Here is a 16632-nt window from a genome sequence, read left to right on the forward strand (position 1 = left end):
GGGAGCCAGAAGTGAGAGTAGTGTTGGCAGTGCCGAGCAGCCAGGACTGCTTCCTTTGCTCTTGGCTGCTTCACCGCTGGTGGCATCGCTGGAGCAGGATGGGAGATGGGGTTTCTGTGGATTTCCTTTGAATGTATTACTGATCTCTTGGTATGTGGTATTTGTTCATGAAACCTTCCCTCCATTTAAGGTATAGCTAAAATTGACTAAAAAGAATATCCATCACAGTATTTGTGCTATTCCCAAATACTCATCTTCCAAATTCCAGCAGATTCTTTAACCTTTGATGTTCTCAACTAAATAATAATAATAATAGCAGCAATAATTATTATATGTGGATATTCCATTGCCTGTCAGTGTATTCCCCATTTTTCAGCACTTAATTGAGATGGCCCTTTATTATAGCATCTACCCAAACTGCCTCATCTCTTATATAAGGCTTCTTTTGTGCGTAGATGGTAGAACAGGTCTTCAGAAAATGGTGTGAGCAATGACAACAACTTAATTTCACTATCCTTTAGAAATTTCTAAAATTTCTGCTAAAGCCCCCAACTTTGGTATTCCTCTTGTTCCTATCTTTCCATCTCTTTTCAGGATCATTCAGCTCTTTTTTGCCTTGACCTGCCAAATATAGCAAACCAAATCCTGCATGATACTGCAGAAGAGAACAGCCTTGCCTTAAGAGGACCCACCTACCTAAGAAAGTGGTTCTGTAATTCTTACTCCTCATTTCATTTATCAGATTTAAGGTTTTCATTGAAAAAAAAAAGGAATGTTCTAGGTGACCTTGTGCCCATATGCCTGGTATCAGGCGGAGTTCAACTTTGGTGAGTGCCCCTCAAGTTTCTTCTCTGAAATAGGAATTGTGCTACACGCTTGTACAAAAGGAATTGTTTCTTTGTCTTCAAAGAGCTTTCATAATGATCAGAAGGGCTTTTAATAAACCTCTTTTGCAGAGCTGTAATATGAGTGGAACATACCATCCAGTTATTTATTTTAGGCATCTTTCTAGCTTTGAATATCAGAGTAATCTAGAGTGAAATACTGTATACTTTTTTTTCTACTAGAGATTTTAAAATATCCGCCAGATTGCATAGCAGTTGAACTAAGATATTTGTGCATATTTGAGATGAATGTTTTCTGCTTCTGGAGCATTCTTTCTTTCTGGGGTGAGATGGAGTCCATGGTTACTTCTGCTCAGCAGCTGTGGCATTCACAGGTCTGCTTCCTGGCTAGGTTGGATCAAAGAGCTGGCCTGCAGGTTGTATTTCATTTTTCTGTTTGGTGGGATGAAGTGCAGTTGTTTTGATGTTAGGTTTGATGGATTTGTTTGCCACTGCATTCATTAGCTTCACATCAAAAAACTGACAGGCTGTTAAATGAAACTTTGGCTTAGATTTTCAGCTTGACTGTTTGGAGACATTTGTGAGGATATTTTGTTTTTGTGTTGCAGCAGCCTCCAGCACTGTGATTGTCTCTAAGGGAAGAAAAGTTATTTACTGTACTGATTTTCTTGAGTTAAAAAGAATCATTGTCTGGGGGACAGTCTTATCTAGGCTACACCATCAGAAGCAGTGTATTTATGACAGTATGTGCAGTGTGACAGACTTATCTACAGCACAGTAAATAACATTATCTTCTTGGAAGGAAAGGTAATAGTTGGTGACTCCAGAATGATATCTCTTATTTTGCATTAATTTTACTTTAAGTGATAATCTATTAACATGATATGCCAGAAAGTTGAAAAATTGCACTGCAAAGCTGAGAATGTTCTCTTATGAACTCCAAGAGAGTTACTTCACCATCTAACTTAAAAGCATTCTGACATTTGAATCCTCAAACTTGTTTTGAACAAGTTTAAAAAGAGATGGTAGAATGTTGAAATTGATTTCTTTTTAACCTGAAAGGAATTTCAGCTATTAAATTGTCTTGCATATAAGAACCATGATATGGGTTTATCTTTTTTTATATTTCAATCTTTTCTAAAATTAAATTTGTTTTTTCCTAAATTAGGTAGCGTTCATCCAAAAAAATCTTTAATCTTGGGGTGGTCTTTTTAAAAAAAATCATGAACCATTTTAACAGTGAGTCTCAAGGTTATATTTTAATATGCCTTAGATCACAGAATACTAGTACAGTGACATTTCTCTGTTCTTACAGCTTGTGAAGTAAAGTAAATGTGGACTGTTGAACATTGCTCATTTAACAGTTCTTGGCATTCTAATTTTAGTGTCTGGTCTGTCACATAAAATATGAACTTCGAGAGTTAAGTGGTTTCATATTCTCCATTTTATCTTTTTACCTTCACTTGGCTTCTGTTACTTGGGTCCTAGTGGTACAACACAGCAGTGCTGATGAGTGGTTGTCCTCGGCCTTTTTTTTTTTTAAAAACAAGAGTGTAAAGGGAAGAAGGGAAAATACCATATAGAGAAAAAGAAGCATATGAAGTCATTGTCCTTAGGAGTTTGTACTCAAACTGGGGAGTTTGTATTTATGTATTTAGAAGAGATTAGGATTAGGTTCACATTATGTCCCCATTGTATTCTAATACAGTATTGCTAGATTCAGAAAATCTGAGACGTCAAGTAGCGTACCAGGAAAGCCAAGTGATTAATATAGATTGTGTCTGCAGGAGAGACGTTTGGGGTTTGAGTCCTCAGGGCTGGGGAGCCTGATTTCATTTAGTGCTAATTTATTAATTTGCTGGATTATGGGATTTGAGTGGAACTAGGTATATAATTTCAGAGAAGGCAATGGCACCCCACTCCAGTACTCTTACCTAGAAAATCCCATAGACGGAGGAGCCTGGTGGGCTGCAGTCCATGGGGTCGCTAAGAGTTGGACACGACTGAGCGACTTCACTTTCACTTTTCACTTTCATGCATTGGAGAAGGAAATGACAACCCACTCCAGTGTTCTTGCCTGGAGAATCCCAGGGTCGGGGGAGCCTGGTGGGCTGCTGTCTATGGGGTCGCACAGAGTCGGACACGACTGAAGTGACTTAGCAGCAGCAGCAGCAGGTATATAATTTATGATACTGGTGTCTAATCGCTAACTCGAAATCAAAGTAATACCTGTTTTTGAGGCTTTAGTTAACTCTATACCTTAAAAAGTAAGTTGACTTTTTGAATAACATATTCACTGTACTGAGAAAAATTAGTTTTTAAATCATTCTACTTTCATATGATTTGATAGTAGTCGGATCGGACATTGATTGTTCACAGTGTGCTAGACCTGATGTAGGGCACTTTATATATGTTACTTCTTGCCATCTGTGCTGGTCTAGAGATTATTGGATATCTTCTGTCCTCTACTGGACTTCCCCAGTGGCTCAGTGGTGAAAGAATCCACCAGTGCAGGAGATGCAGGAGACACGGGTTCAATCCCTAGGTTTCCCTAGGTTGGGAAAATCCCCTGGAGGAGGACATGGCAACCCAGTCCAGTACTCTTCCTGCGAAAATACTGTGGACAGAGGAGCCTGGCAGGCTACAGTCCTTGGGGTCATAAAGAGTCAGACACAACTGAAGCGACTCAGCATGCACTGTCCTCCGCTAGCCCCCTTTCTCAAACCAAGGAGTTGGGATGATGCATAAAATGAGGATGGTGAGGCTGAGATTGGATGGAGAAGGTTGGCCCCCTAGTACCCTGTACCCTTCTGGACTCGTTTCATTGGATGCGGTGGATTATATAGGTGCCAGCCACACAGTGCTTTTTCTTTCTCAGTGGAAGAGCTAAGTGTGAATTTTCAGACTTCTTAAATAAGGCACGCCAACCAAGGTACTGTTCCCTTTCCTTCAAGATACTCATTCTTTGCTGACAAAACAAAGGCGACGTGTATATGCCCAGTTTGAAGTTTGTTGTGGGAATTTTGCCTCTGTGATCATTTGATATGACCTCTTTGAATCAAAAGAAAGCTTTAATGGAATTTCTCTGAGGTCAGTGGCTATAATTAGACTTAAATCTGTGGATCCATAGTCTGTCCTCCCTCTGCTCTGAGCAAGATGATAGGAAGCGTGAACACACCTCTCTTCGGAACTGCTTGTGAGAGTTGTAGCCCGAAAATTCTCATGGGGTCTGTAGCCCTGGACCTCTCTCATGCCAGGACCCCTCCTCAAGCAGAAGGTTAAAAGTAGTGAAGGTAACAGCTGAATAGGGTGTTGATGTTTAAATATCAAAGGTAATAAAGAATGGTTGAAGAAACCCTTGATCTCTTAAGATTAAAAAACCCTTAATCTCTATTACTGTTTTAATAATTCCACACTTTGGCAATTATAAGAATCAGAGTGTTAGCCAATTTGAAGAGGAAGGGTATCCCCATTTGGCAGATCCTGAAAACCTCCGATAAAATAAAGAAGCCCAGTGCTTGGTTCTCTCCTTCTTTCAGCCATGCCTAGTATTTTAAATTTACTCTGCTTTTATTCCCTACAAACTATGCCTAGTAATATATTTTTTTGCCTCTTTTTAAAACAAAGAAGGTACAACCAGAGTGTCTTCTGAACTGTCCAGATACTCTGGAGGGATCATTTCCAACGTGATAGCTTAGAGCACTGATTGATTCTCTGTGGCGCTGTTTGTGAAAGTTAGTGCTCACAGCTAATTCTGTCCATTATTTTTGTTTTTCATTTGTATTGATCTGTTTGCATTTTTCCAAGTGCTGTCCTTAAGTGAGAACAATGTCAATATTTGTATGCCTCTTGCTTATAATGCTGAGTGTAGTTTTTATGATTGCCTTATGTCTCCCTTATTGTTTGATATTTTGATTTTTATCACACTTGAGTATGACAAATGAATAAGTAGTTGAGTAAGGGAAGTTTCAACTTCATGTTGTAGTGTCATTAAACATATGAGGAAATGAAATGTTAATCTTGGGGAGTGTCTTTTTTGTAATCATAAGTAACAAGTATTTGTGTTGAATAGGGGGCAAGGATTGTATGTATGTATTTTACCATTATTGCTGTTATTTTGTAGTCTTTTTGGAAAAGGCTAGAAAAACATATTAAGGATGAAAAATTTAGCATGCTTAATGTTCCATTTGTAATATCGAAGTTAGTCTTATAAAATTAATTATATCTTGCATTTCCCTTCAAGATGCTTCATGAGAAATAAAGCTCAAGTTGTTCCTGAGGTTCCATGGTCTGCTTAGTATTTGGGTCACTCAAGGGATGACACAGGGTGATGAAGGTGGTTGATGCTCCAGAGAGTAACAGACTGTCTTGAGTCCCTTTCAGGTTGCATGTCATTCTGCTGAGCTTCATTTTCCTCATGTACTAGGGAAGCATTGTTGTGCAGTGGTAAAGGCGAGTAAGTTCAAGGGTTGGCCAGGCTCTGACTTGAATTCTTCCTTTTCCTTTTACTAACTGTGTGATAGGAGCAAGTACTTAATTGACCTCCTTGAGGACAACAGAGGATGAGATGGTTGAATGACATCACTGACTCGAAGGACATGAGTTTGGGTAAACTCTGGGAGTTGGTGATGGACAGAGAGGTCTGGCATGCTGCGGTCTATGGGGTTGCAAAGAGTTGGACATGACTGAGCGACTGAACTGAACTGAATGTTAAAAATACCTTTTTCCCATATGTAAAATGGAGATTATAGCTTCTTTAGAGTTGTGCTGAAGAATAACTGAAGTTAAATCTATAAGGAGTCTTGCACAGTTGTGGTGGGGACTGGAGAGATGTGTGGTGGGTTAGGTTGTGCTTCCTCTGCATCTTTCTTTCAGAATTCCAGTTTGGGGAACTGACCTTTGCTCAGAGGTGGGCCTGGCAGGTCTAAGAGAACTCCCACTTCCTTTTCCAGTGATGATGGATCAAATTAGTGGGCCGATCTTGGCCACATAGAAAGGAGGGTATGGTTAGTGGAACCATAGAGGAAAACTCCAGCTTGCCCTCAGAGAGTAACAGGAGGCTTGTCTCTCTAGAAGAGGACAAGGAAGCACTGCGTCGCCAGCCTATGATCATAAGGGGACCAGACCTAGCTTAAAGCCCATGCTTTGGACACAGAGACCAGATTAGAGATCAAAAGTATTCTGTTCAAATTCAGAGCCTGGAGAAAGGCCAGTGTTTTATTTTTCATAACTCTGTCAGAAATACAAGTGTTCATTGCTCCATTTCCAGAGTATTTCTTGCCTAGATAAAAGTGTTTTGGTGGCTAATTTGAGTGCAAGCTAGCAAATACCCAACCCAGTCACGTAGGCCTGTATTAGAATTCTGGTTCTGTGTGGGGTGCTTGGATAACCTGTCTCTATAGCCATAGTTTCCTTCCTGTAAAGAAGGCTTTAACTGGTGCCTCACCAGGATGGGGGCCACAGGGGGGTCAGGCAACTAGCAGCATGCTTGTCTCACTGAGTACATTTTGAAAAAGCCATTCCTCATGGGCCATTTCTAAGTCAGGGAACTCCTTGACACTGTTTGGGGAAGCCTGGTGGAGTTCAGGCCCAAGGTGCTCAGCAGCAGTGGCTGTGGGGATAGTATTTGCAGCAGACGTGCTCACAGCAGGCCAGGCAGATGGATTGCTTTATATATTACCACTGAATTCTCACATCCATTCACTTTTACTTTCTGCCAAACTGAGGGCATCTGAAAAGAAGTGACATCAACTGATAGTATTTGGGGCTCTGTAGGCCAGATTGCTGGGAGGAGGAATTTGAAGGAGCTGTTGCTTATGTGTTCACAGACGTACTGTGGCTCTCAGGCTCTGTGTTGAATTTGAAAGACCATGTGTTATAAATCCTTGCAAAGAAAACCATCATGAATGTTGTAGATTTCTATGCTAAGTTTGACTCCAGTTCACACGTGGCTTTTACATACTTCCTACATACTTGAATTAAGATAAAAGAATAGGTTGTTTCCAGCAGTATTTTAAATTTTCAAAAACTGTATTTTTTGTGGCCTAAAAATAATTTTCAGTGTTTCTTGTATTCCCAGTTCTCAGGAGTGTATATTCTGTCCTTTAATTATAAGCATTAATTAACATAAAATTGGACGATTCTGTTGATTGTTGAAATAGTGTGAGAACCTGTTTCTTTGAAAATTGAAAAATCGTTCAGACTTCAGTAGTATTCCACATAATAGTGAAAGATTTCTTTTTCTTATCATGTTAGTAAAGACCAAAGGATAATTCTCATTACTCATGAGAATGTACTTGTTAGAGTGAGCACTCTGCTTTTGTGCTGGCTGTGGTATGATTGCCATATGCATCCTGAAAAGCAGGTAGGTGGTGTGTATCAGTAACCCTTAACGTCTTTAAGCCCTTTGAGCCATTACTTACACTTGCTTTTGTGCTGGCTGTGGTATGATTGCCATATGCATCCTGAAAAGCAGGTAGGTGGTGTGTATCAGTAACCCTTAACGTCTTTAAGCCCTTTGAGCCATTACTTACACTCCTAAGAAATAATTGGAAAAAGTACATTTACAAAGACAAAAGTACACTTACTGAGGTGATTGTTACAGTGCTAGATTTATCAGCAAAAATTGAATTATAACTAATATGTCCAATGGTAGGGAAATCATTGAGAAACTTATGATGTGCCCATGTACTAAAATCCTTTCACAGAAAATTATTTGAAAGGAAATCACGATGGCTCTTAAGTATGTTACCCCTTGTTGAAATGTATTAAAAATTAATATATGTCCATGGCTAAAAAAATTAAAGCACAGAAAAATATGTAAGGCACCCTTTTCAGTCCCTTCCTTAAAGGTAAAACCTTTTTAAACAACTTCTTATATATACTTTCAAAACTATTAGCATATGTCTCTATCTTTTAAAAAATCTACACAATTAATATTGCTCACATTGTTTTTCAATGTCTTTTTTTTTTTTTAACATCTTTCCTTTTAATGAATCTTTCATTTATGGTAAGTAAAACATTTTTAGAGTATAGATTTTTACTAGAAACATCTCTCTTATCCCAGTAGAGTATGACAGGTGGTTGCCATGGATTTTTTCTGAGGGTCTCCATAGAACCACAGTAGTACGTAAGAGTTCATTGCACAGATCTTGTTAACAAGTTAGGACTTAGAAAACAAACACCTTAGTTCACTGCCGTGTTTCTGTTCCCCCCACATTGAGCAGATGGCTAGGTGGACCTGGTGCACTCGCACGTTTCCAGTCCTGTCTTTGTTGACAGGCCCTGCATTCACCAGCATCTCGGCTTATTCCACCACAGTTGATACTGGAAGATAGTTAATGCCATCGTAGTTTCTGTTTTACTGAATGACAGCATTTCTAACCGTGGCCTCATATTTGAAGGATTGGATTGGTTAAATAAATTTTAATAAGTTCCTTTAGAATTGCATTTCTCTGTCCTCATAAAGGATTAGCCCAGTGAATTTGGAAGACATGACAGAAAAAAGTAACAGAATGACTTTTGTCAACAGTTCTGTGATAATGGGAAATTGAAATAGGAATGGCACAAAGAGGGGATAAAACCCAGCCTGGTTGCTCAGTACAGATATAGGCAAGAAGGGCTACATAAAAGAAGAAAATGCCAACTGCAATAATCATAAAGGATACTCTAGATTTAAAACACGTACATGAAGTAAGACAATCAGGAAATTATTGCCCATTGTTGCAAGAGAGCAGATGGTGCTTAAAATATCCCTTAATTTTATGTCATTCTTAAAATCAAACAACCAAAGAGCATATACCATCTATGTTTAAAAAGTTAACTTGCAAACTTTTCTGTTTTGGGAGGATGCTAGAGTAGAGTTGAAAAAGAATAAAAACAGCATTACACTGCCAGTAAAGAAACAAATTGGAGGCTGTCTTTGCAGGAGATTGAAGGCATAGATGAAAGATTTACCAAGAAAGTGGTGTTCCAAACCCTGCTCAACTTCTGTGTGAAACTCTTCTCTGTTACATATTTTCCTCCTCATTGGTTCTAGAAAGTGACTTGATGGTAAATGTTTAAGTTCTAAAGTGTCTAGATTATGTCTCTAAAACCACATCCATTTAGGTACATGGTCATAGTTTTTGGAAAGTGTAGCTTCATGCTTTAGTATTTCACATTTGATTAGAGAAAATTTTAGAAAAGTTTTTTGAATGTTGATACTATTTACACTCAGGACCGTCCAAATTACAGCTGGATCCTAGATCCTAAAACATTTAGTTTGAATAAGCATGGCTAAGACCTCTTAATAGATAAACTGCTGATCTCAGATTTGTGCAAAGGTTTACACTACAGTAGTGTGTCTTAAAACGCATTTCTGTAGTGTAGGTGGCTTATGATCAATTCGTGGTACTTTTTCCTCAGTTACTACACAGATGTATTTGGTGGTGCTATTGCGAGGGACAGTGTCTGTGGCAAAGTCAAGTCAGTCTGTGACGTCCTCGGCCAGTCGGGGCTGGACTGAGAAGTGTTGGTACTGAACACAGATTCCTTTACAGGTCCTGTTAGCACTTTACTGTTTGTTCTTATTGGTGATCTCACCTGGTAGATGGAGAAGGCGGTGGCACCCCACTCCAGTACTCTTGCCTGGAAAATCCCATGGACGGAGGAGCCTGGTGGGCTGCAGTCCATGGGGTCGCTAAGGGTCGGAGACAACTGAGAAAATTCACTTTCACTTTTCACTTTCTTGCATTGGAGGAGGAAATAGCAACCCACTCCAGTATTCTTGCCTGGAGAATCCCAGTGACGGGGGACCTGGTGGGCTGCTGTCTATGGGGTTGTACAGAGTCGGACACGACTGAAGTGACTTAGCAGCAGCAGCACCTGGTAGAGCAGCCTAAGTGAACATGGAGACAGGGAATTGGAAACTCAGGTCCGTATTTCTAGAAGGATCTGCTCTTTGAGTTGTGCAGCGGAGAATCTGAAGTCCATCCTCAGTCACTGAGCAACTGATGTAGCTACTTACCAGGAAAATTGGGGTGATACAATTCACTGTGTTTTAGAAGAAACATTTTGAGGTCGGGTAGGTTACAAAACCTAGAATTTCAATAGGCATATGTATAGTTAAATTTTGTTTAGATAGGTAAAATGCAGTTTGGGTTGATTACCTTTTGGAAATGATTGACATAATAGTGGATTGATTGAATCAGACTTTATGAATCTTGTTGTTCAGTCACTCAGTTGTGTCCAACTCTTTGTGAACCCGTGGATTACAGCATGCTAGGCTTCCCTGTCCTTCCCTTACCTCCAGGAGTTTGTTCAACCCATGACCATTGAGTTGATGATGCCATCCAACCATTTCATCCTCTGTCGCCCCCTTCTCCTCCTGCTCTCAATCTTTCTCAGCATCAGAGTCTTTTCCAATGAGTCAACTATTTGCATCAGATGGCCAAAGTCTTGGAGCTTCAGCATCAGTCCTTCTAATGAATAGTCCGGGTTGATTTCCTTTAGGATTGACTGGTTTGATCTCCTTGCAGTCCAAGGGACTCTCTGAAGAGTCTTCTCCAACACCACAGTTTGAAAAGCATCTCTTCTTTGGCACTCATGCTTCTCTGTGGTCCAACTCTCATATCCATACGTTACTACTAGAAAAACCATTAGTTCACTTCAGTTCAGTTGCTCAGTCGTGTCCAACTCTTTGCAGCCCCATGGACTGCAGCATGCCAGGCCTCCCTGTCCATCACCAACTCCTGGAGTTTACTCAGACTCATGTCCATTGAGTCGGTGATGCCATCCAACCATCTCATCCTCTGTTGTCCCCTTCTCCTCTTGCCTTCAATCTTTCCCAGCAGCAGGGTCTTTTCAAATGAGTCAGTTCTTTGCATCACGTGGCCAAAGTATTGGAGTTTCGGCTTCAACATCAGTCCTTCCAGTGAACATTCAGGACTGATTTCCTTTAGGATGGACTGGTTGGATCTCTTTGCTGTCCAAGGGACTCTCAAGAGTCTTCTCCAACACCACAGTTCAAAAGCATCAATTCTTTTGCACTCGGCTTTCTTTATAGTCCAACTCTCACATAGCTTTGACTATATGGCCGTTTATCGACAAAGTGGTGTTTCTGTTTTTTAATAACACTGTCTAGGTTTGTCATAGCTTTTCTTCCATGGAGCAAGAGTCCTTTCAATTTCATGGCTGCAGTAACCTATCCACAGTGGTTTTGGAGCCCAAGAAAATAAAGTTTGTCGCTGTTTCCATTGTTTCCCATCTATTGCCATGAAGTGATGGGACCAGATGCCATGATTTTCATTTTTTGAATGTTGGGTTTTAATCCAGTTTTTCACTCTCCTCTTTCATCTTCATCAAGAGGATCTTTAGTTCCTCTTCGCTTACTGCTGTCAGGGTGGTGTCCATCTGCATATCTGGGGTTATTGATACTTCTCCTGGCAGTCTTGATTACAGCTTGAGTTTTATCCAGTCCGGCATTTTGCATGATGTACTCTGCATTTAAGTTAAATAGGCAGGGAGACAGTATACAGCTTTGACACTTTACTCTCCCAATTTGGACCAGTCTGTTGTTCTATATCTGGTTTGAACTGTTGCTTCTTGACCTGCATGCAGGTTTCTCAGTAGGCAGGTAAAGTGGTCTGGTATTCCCATCTCTGTAAGAATTTTCCACAGTTTGTTGTGATCCACACAGTCAAAGGCCTTAGCATTGTCAGTGCAGCAGAAGTAGATGTTTTTATGGAATTTCCTTGCTTTTTCTGTGATCCAACAGATGTTGGCAATTTGATCTTTGATTCCTCTGCCTTTTCTAAATCCCAAAGCTTGTACATGTGGAAGTTCTTGGTTCATGTATCTTTGAAGCCTGGCTTGAAGGATTTAGAGCATTACCTTGGAAGCATGTGAAACTAGTGCAATTGTACAGTAGTTTGAACACTCTTTGGCATTGTCCTTCTTTGACATTGGAATGGAAATTGACCTTTTCCAGTCCCATGGCCAGTGATGGGTTTTCCAAATTTGCTGACATATTGAATGCAGCACTTTAACAGTATTATCTTTTAGGATTTGAAATAGCTCAGCTGGAATTCTGTCACCTCCACTAGGTTTGCTTGTAGTGATGCTTCCTAAGGTCTACTTGACTTCACACTCCAGGATGTTAGCTCTAGATGAATGACCACACCATGACCACACCATTGTGGTTACCTGGGTTATTAAGACCTTTTTTGTGCAGTTCTTCTGTGTATTCCTGCCACCTCTTCTTAATCTCTTCTGTTAGGTTCATACCATTTCTCTCCTTTATTGTGCCCATCATTGCATGAAATGCCCCCTTTAGACTTTATGATTATTAAGGTTTAAAGTAAGTGGTATTTCTTATTTAAGGAAATTCCACAAGAGAAAGCCAAACAGGTATCACTATGGAAGGAATTGTCTTCAGTGGATGTCATGTGTCCACCTCCCAGCTGCTTATTGTCTCAGTCACTCAGTGGGATCTGTGGACAAAGATCCCAGTGTAACAGTGGATCTGGCCCTTTGGTTTCAATGCATTTGTGTCTTCATTGTCCACCAAATTTATTTAGAGACTGGCATTCATTTTAATTCAACATCTGTTAGTTACTTGCTGTAGAATGACCTGTGATGGACTTTTGGGAGGAGGCACCAGTCCTGTTTTCTAGTTATCTTCAACTGTGAGTGTAGACAGAGTTGATTTGATGAGATCTTGTACCCACTGCCCTAAGCTAAGCTTTTTGTCATGCATATAAGAATATTTTTTAAAAAATGGAATATTATCAAGTATATAATTTTACATTTTGCCTGTATCTTTATCATTTCTAAATATTTTCTCATACCACTTCTGAATTCTCAAAAATATTATTTAAAATAGCTGAGCATTCAATCATATGAATGTACCCTAACTTAACTGTTTGCCTGTTGTTGTGAAGTTGGGTTATTTACAAGTTGCAGTATTACAGATTATACTGTAGTAAAGAGCTTTATGCATGAACTGCTGTTCAACCTCCTTTTTTCTCAAGACATATGGTTTTAGAAGGGTAATTATTGAATCAAATAGTATTTGTATACATGGTGTCAGATTGTTTCCAGAATTTGTACTCAAGTAACACAAAAATGATTTTTTGCCAACACTGAGATTGTTATTAAAATAATTTTCCTTTTTTAAAGAAGAAGTATAATCTTATTTTTTATTCTCATTTTAAAAATTACCAAAGAATCTGAATAATTTTAATTGCCTATATTTTCTACTCATATTTTAACATTTGAAAATATTATTATGACTATTATTATAAATTAAGGACAAGAACCTTTGGCTTTATTTTTCCCAAACGTTATCCCCATTTTGTTTGCTTTTAAATTGTCCTGGAGTATTTTTTGTGTTTTTATTTACAGGAGTCAGTGTTTACCTATGACCAAAGATTGAGCCTGTGTCCTTTTTTTCTTCTTAGCTACCACTATACACTGGCTTGCTTTTTTTCCAGATACTGACCATGAAACAGATGTAATCTTCCTCATTCCCATTGTTCTGCAGGAAACTGTAGATGTCCTTTTCATCGAGACTTACCCTGCTAGTGACTTCAGGGAAACGGGACTGAGAGTCACACTTTGTGGGAGTCTCAGAGGTTTTAGGTGGGATGAGTTTGAGTGAACTCCGGGAGTTGGTGATGGACAGGGAGGCCTGGCGTGCTGCAGTTCATGGGGTCACAAAGAGTCGGACACGACTGAGCGAGTGAACTGAACTGAACTGATGTCATATCTGCCTTATAATGTCGGGATAAGGGTGTCTTGCCCCTGTTTCCTCTGTCCAGGCAGTTGAATAAGAAGGCCTTTACTGTTTCCAGATTCTTGACCTACCTTTTCTGTTCTTTTGCCCACTGTTTACCCTCTTACGCTTCAGCTTTACTTTATTGTGCTGTTCCCTAAACAGGTTTACATTCTATATGTTATTGATTACATGTATGTAAAGATGTCTTGAGAAAGCTTCAGAAAGAAACTAGCATCCTTCAGAGTTCAGCTTAGTATTCCTTCTCTCCCATAAAACTCTGTATCTTTCTTGGGGAAGCTGTATTCCTTTAATTGTGTCCTTGCTTATCTCTGTTCCCTGGACCTACTACTGTTAAATTGATGCTTTTTCTTGGATTCATCTTTGCAGAACAGGACATGTTATCATGTCTGAAGGTGTTTCTGTGCCTGCTGTTCCCAGATTCAGTGACTAAAACCAAACCCAGTCCGAATACAATGGTCTTGACTTGAGATAAAAGCTGGGAAAGGGAACAGTGAGGAAATTACAGTTTGGGGGAATCAGAAATAGGACATAGAAGGAAATGGGTATTGAGTGTAGTCAAACACAACTATAAATGTTCATGCATTCACTAAGCTATACATTTAACAGAGGATGATAAACTCTTGGGGACTGGGCAGTTTGCAAGAGGGGAAAACTTGTTAAAGATCAGTTCCAGTCTCTATATGTGTGGTTTTACAAAGCCTATATGTGTTTCTGTAAATTTAATAGGAGTAGCCTGATGACAGCTTGGGTATTTGTGCTATTCACTAATAAACCTTCAAAGTAAATTTATAGTAAATTAAAGGACAAAGCTAGCCTATTTTATGCCATTTGTATGTTATGATGTAAGTTGCAGAGCAGAACTAATGACTGGAGTTGTATGGATTACTGAATAAAGATAAGGAAGTTTGAACTTCAAGGAAAGATGCTATTTATAGAGTTACTTGTGTTTTCAGTTGGGGATTTTAGCTGTGGTGTAAAATGAAGGCATATAATGAAGAAAGATCAATGGGATGCTATATGGTTATAAAAGAATATTATTCTTAGGCTCATTATTTTTATGAGATTTTGATAGTTCTATGTGCTGGGCTTAGTTGCCCAGTTGTGTCTGACTCTCTGTGATCCCATGGATTGTAGCCCACCAGGCTTCTCTGTCCATGGGGATTCTCTAGGCAAGAGTGCTGGAGTGGGTTGCCATGCCCTTCTCCAGGGGATCTTCCCAACCCAGGGATTGAACCCAGGTCTCCCACATTGCAGGTGGATTCTTTACCATCTGAGCCACTAGGGAAGCCTGAATACTTTTCAAAATAATTATATTTATTTATTTTTAATTGATTGATGATTGCTTTACAATATTGGTTTGATTTCTGCCATACATCAACATGAATTAGCCACAGGTATATATATATGTCCCCTCCCTCCAATCTAATACCCTTTCTCACCCCTTTAGGTTTTACAGAGCCCGGTTTGAGTTCCCTGAGTAATACAGTAATTTCCATTGCCTATCTATTTTACATATGATAATAAATATGCTTCCATGCTACTCTCTCCATTCAATTCACCCTCTCCTTCCTTTCCACAGCCCTTGTCCATAAATTTGTTCTCTTTCTCTGTGTCTCCATTGCTGTGCTTCAAATTCATCAGTATCATCTTTATAGATTCCACATATATGCGTTAATATATGATATTTTTTCTCTTTCTGACTTACTTCACTCTGTATAATAGGCTCTAGGTTCATCCACCTCATTAGAACTGACTCAAATGCATTCCTTTTTATGGCTGAGAAGTAGTTTTATATATATATATATATAAAATGGAATATATATATATATACACCACAGCTTCTTTATCCATTCATCTGTCAATGGGCATCTGGTTGCCTTCATATCCTGGCTTTTGTAAATAGTACTGCAGTGAACATTGGGGGTACATGTGTCTTTTTCAGTTTTGGTTTCCTCAGGATATATGTATAAGGCAAATACTTATAAATAGTAAAAAAAAAAAAAAAAAAAAAAGAAAAAGAACCATGAATACTTAGTGTCATTCACAAAAGAGTGATGTGCATTTGCCCTCTGTATTGGTACACCTTTTGATTTTAAAGATTTTTCCTTGAGTCACTGAAAAGGATTGGCATTCCAAGTTTTCATGTAGATAATTGTGTACAGTTGTAGGCTCAAATGAGTTTTAAAATAAGGTTGCTTCTACATGTTTGGCAAAAATAAAAAGTGCCCTGCATTTTTACTGTGCACCTGCTAAAAGCAGTGGAATGCCTCTGTATGGAGTGGTATGACTAAGAACTTCAAAATATATTATTAAGTAAAAAGAAGAAAGCTAGTTAATGTGTACTTTGTATAGTATGAAGCTATAAAAGAAATGAAAGGATGCATATGGTTAACTATTGGGGCCTTTGGCCTGTGGAATGAATTTGAGGTGTGGACGGTCAGGGACCTTCATCTTTTATGTGCTCTACTTCTGTGGTTTTGGAGATTTTTTCCCTCCCTCTTTTTTAAACAAGACTGCTTTCCTATATTATTTTGTGCTATTTACAAAATATCCAATAAAATTATTTCTTATAGATTTCAGAGGTATCTTAATATGGAGAGCCATAATGTTTAAACTAATGTCTAAATGTGTCTCATAGGTGCATAGTAGAGATATTCTGAAAGCCATGTGTTTCAGGATATTTAGCTTGTAACCAAAATTTCACTGTGAAGGAGGAGGTGATAAATATATGTGTCTCTGCATGCTCCTAGTAATTTTAAAATGTTTAAAACTTTATCCTATAGTTACTGATTGATCTCTAATTAAGATGATATTCCTCGTTGATTGAAAAATGTAAATAAACAACATTGACACACATTATTTAAACAGTTGCTGAAAGAATTAAAGTGGAATTTGGTCAGAGACTATTTTCAGATAGTGTTCTGTATTTGTTGTTGTGAAAAAGCCTGAAATTGCATAGACTTTTTCTCAGACATACACCTTGTGTGTATTTGTCATTCCCATATAATC

General features: G+C 38.9%; 1 protein-coding gene across 6 annotated transcripts in view; it reads left to right on the forward strand.

The window, feature by feature from the left end:
- The window catches only part of KDM4C (lysine demethylase 4C), a 411129-nt gene that overhangs the window by 115945 nt on the left and 278552 nt on the right, over window positions 1-16632 (forward strand). The window lies entirely within an intron of this gene.

This window comes from Bos mutus, chromosome 8 (genome assembly GCF_027580195.1).
Source record: "Bos mutus isolate GX-2022 chromosome 8, NWIPB_WYAK_1.1, whole genome shotgun sequence".
NCBI classification, from domain to species: Eukaryota; Metazoa; Chordata; class Mammalia; order Artiodactyla; family Bovidae; genus Bos; species Bos mutus.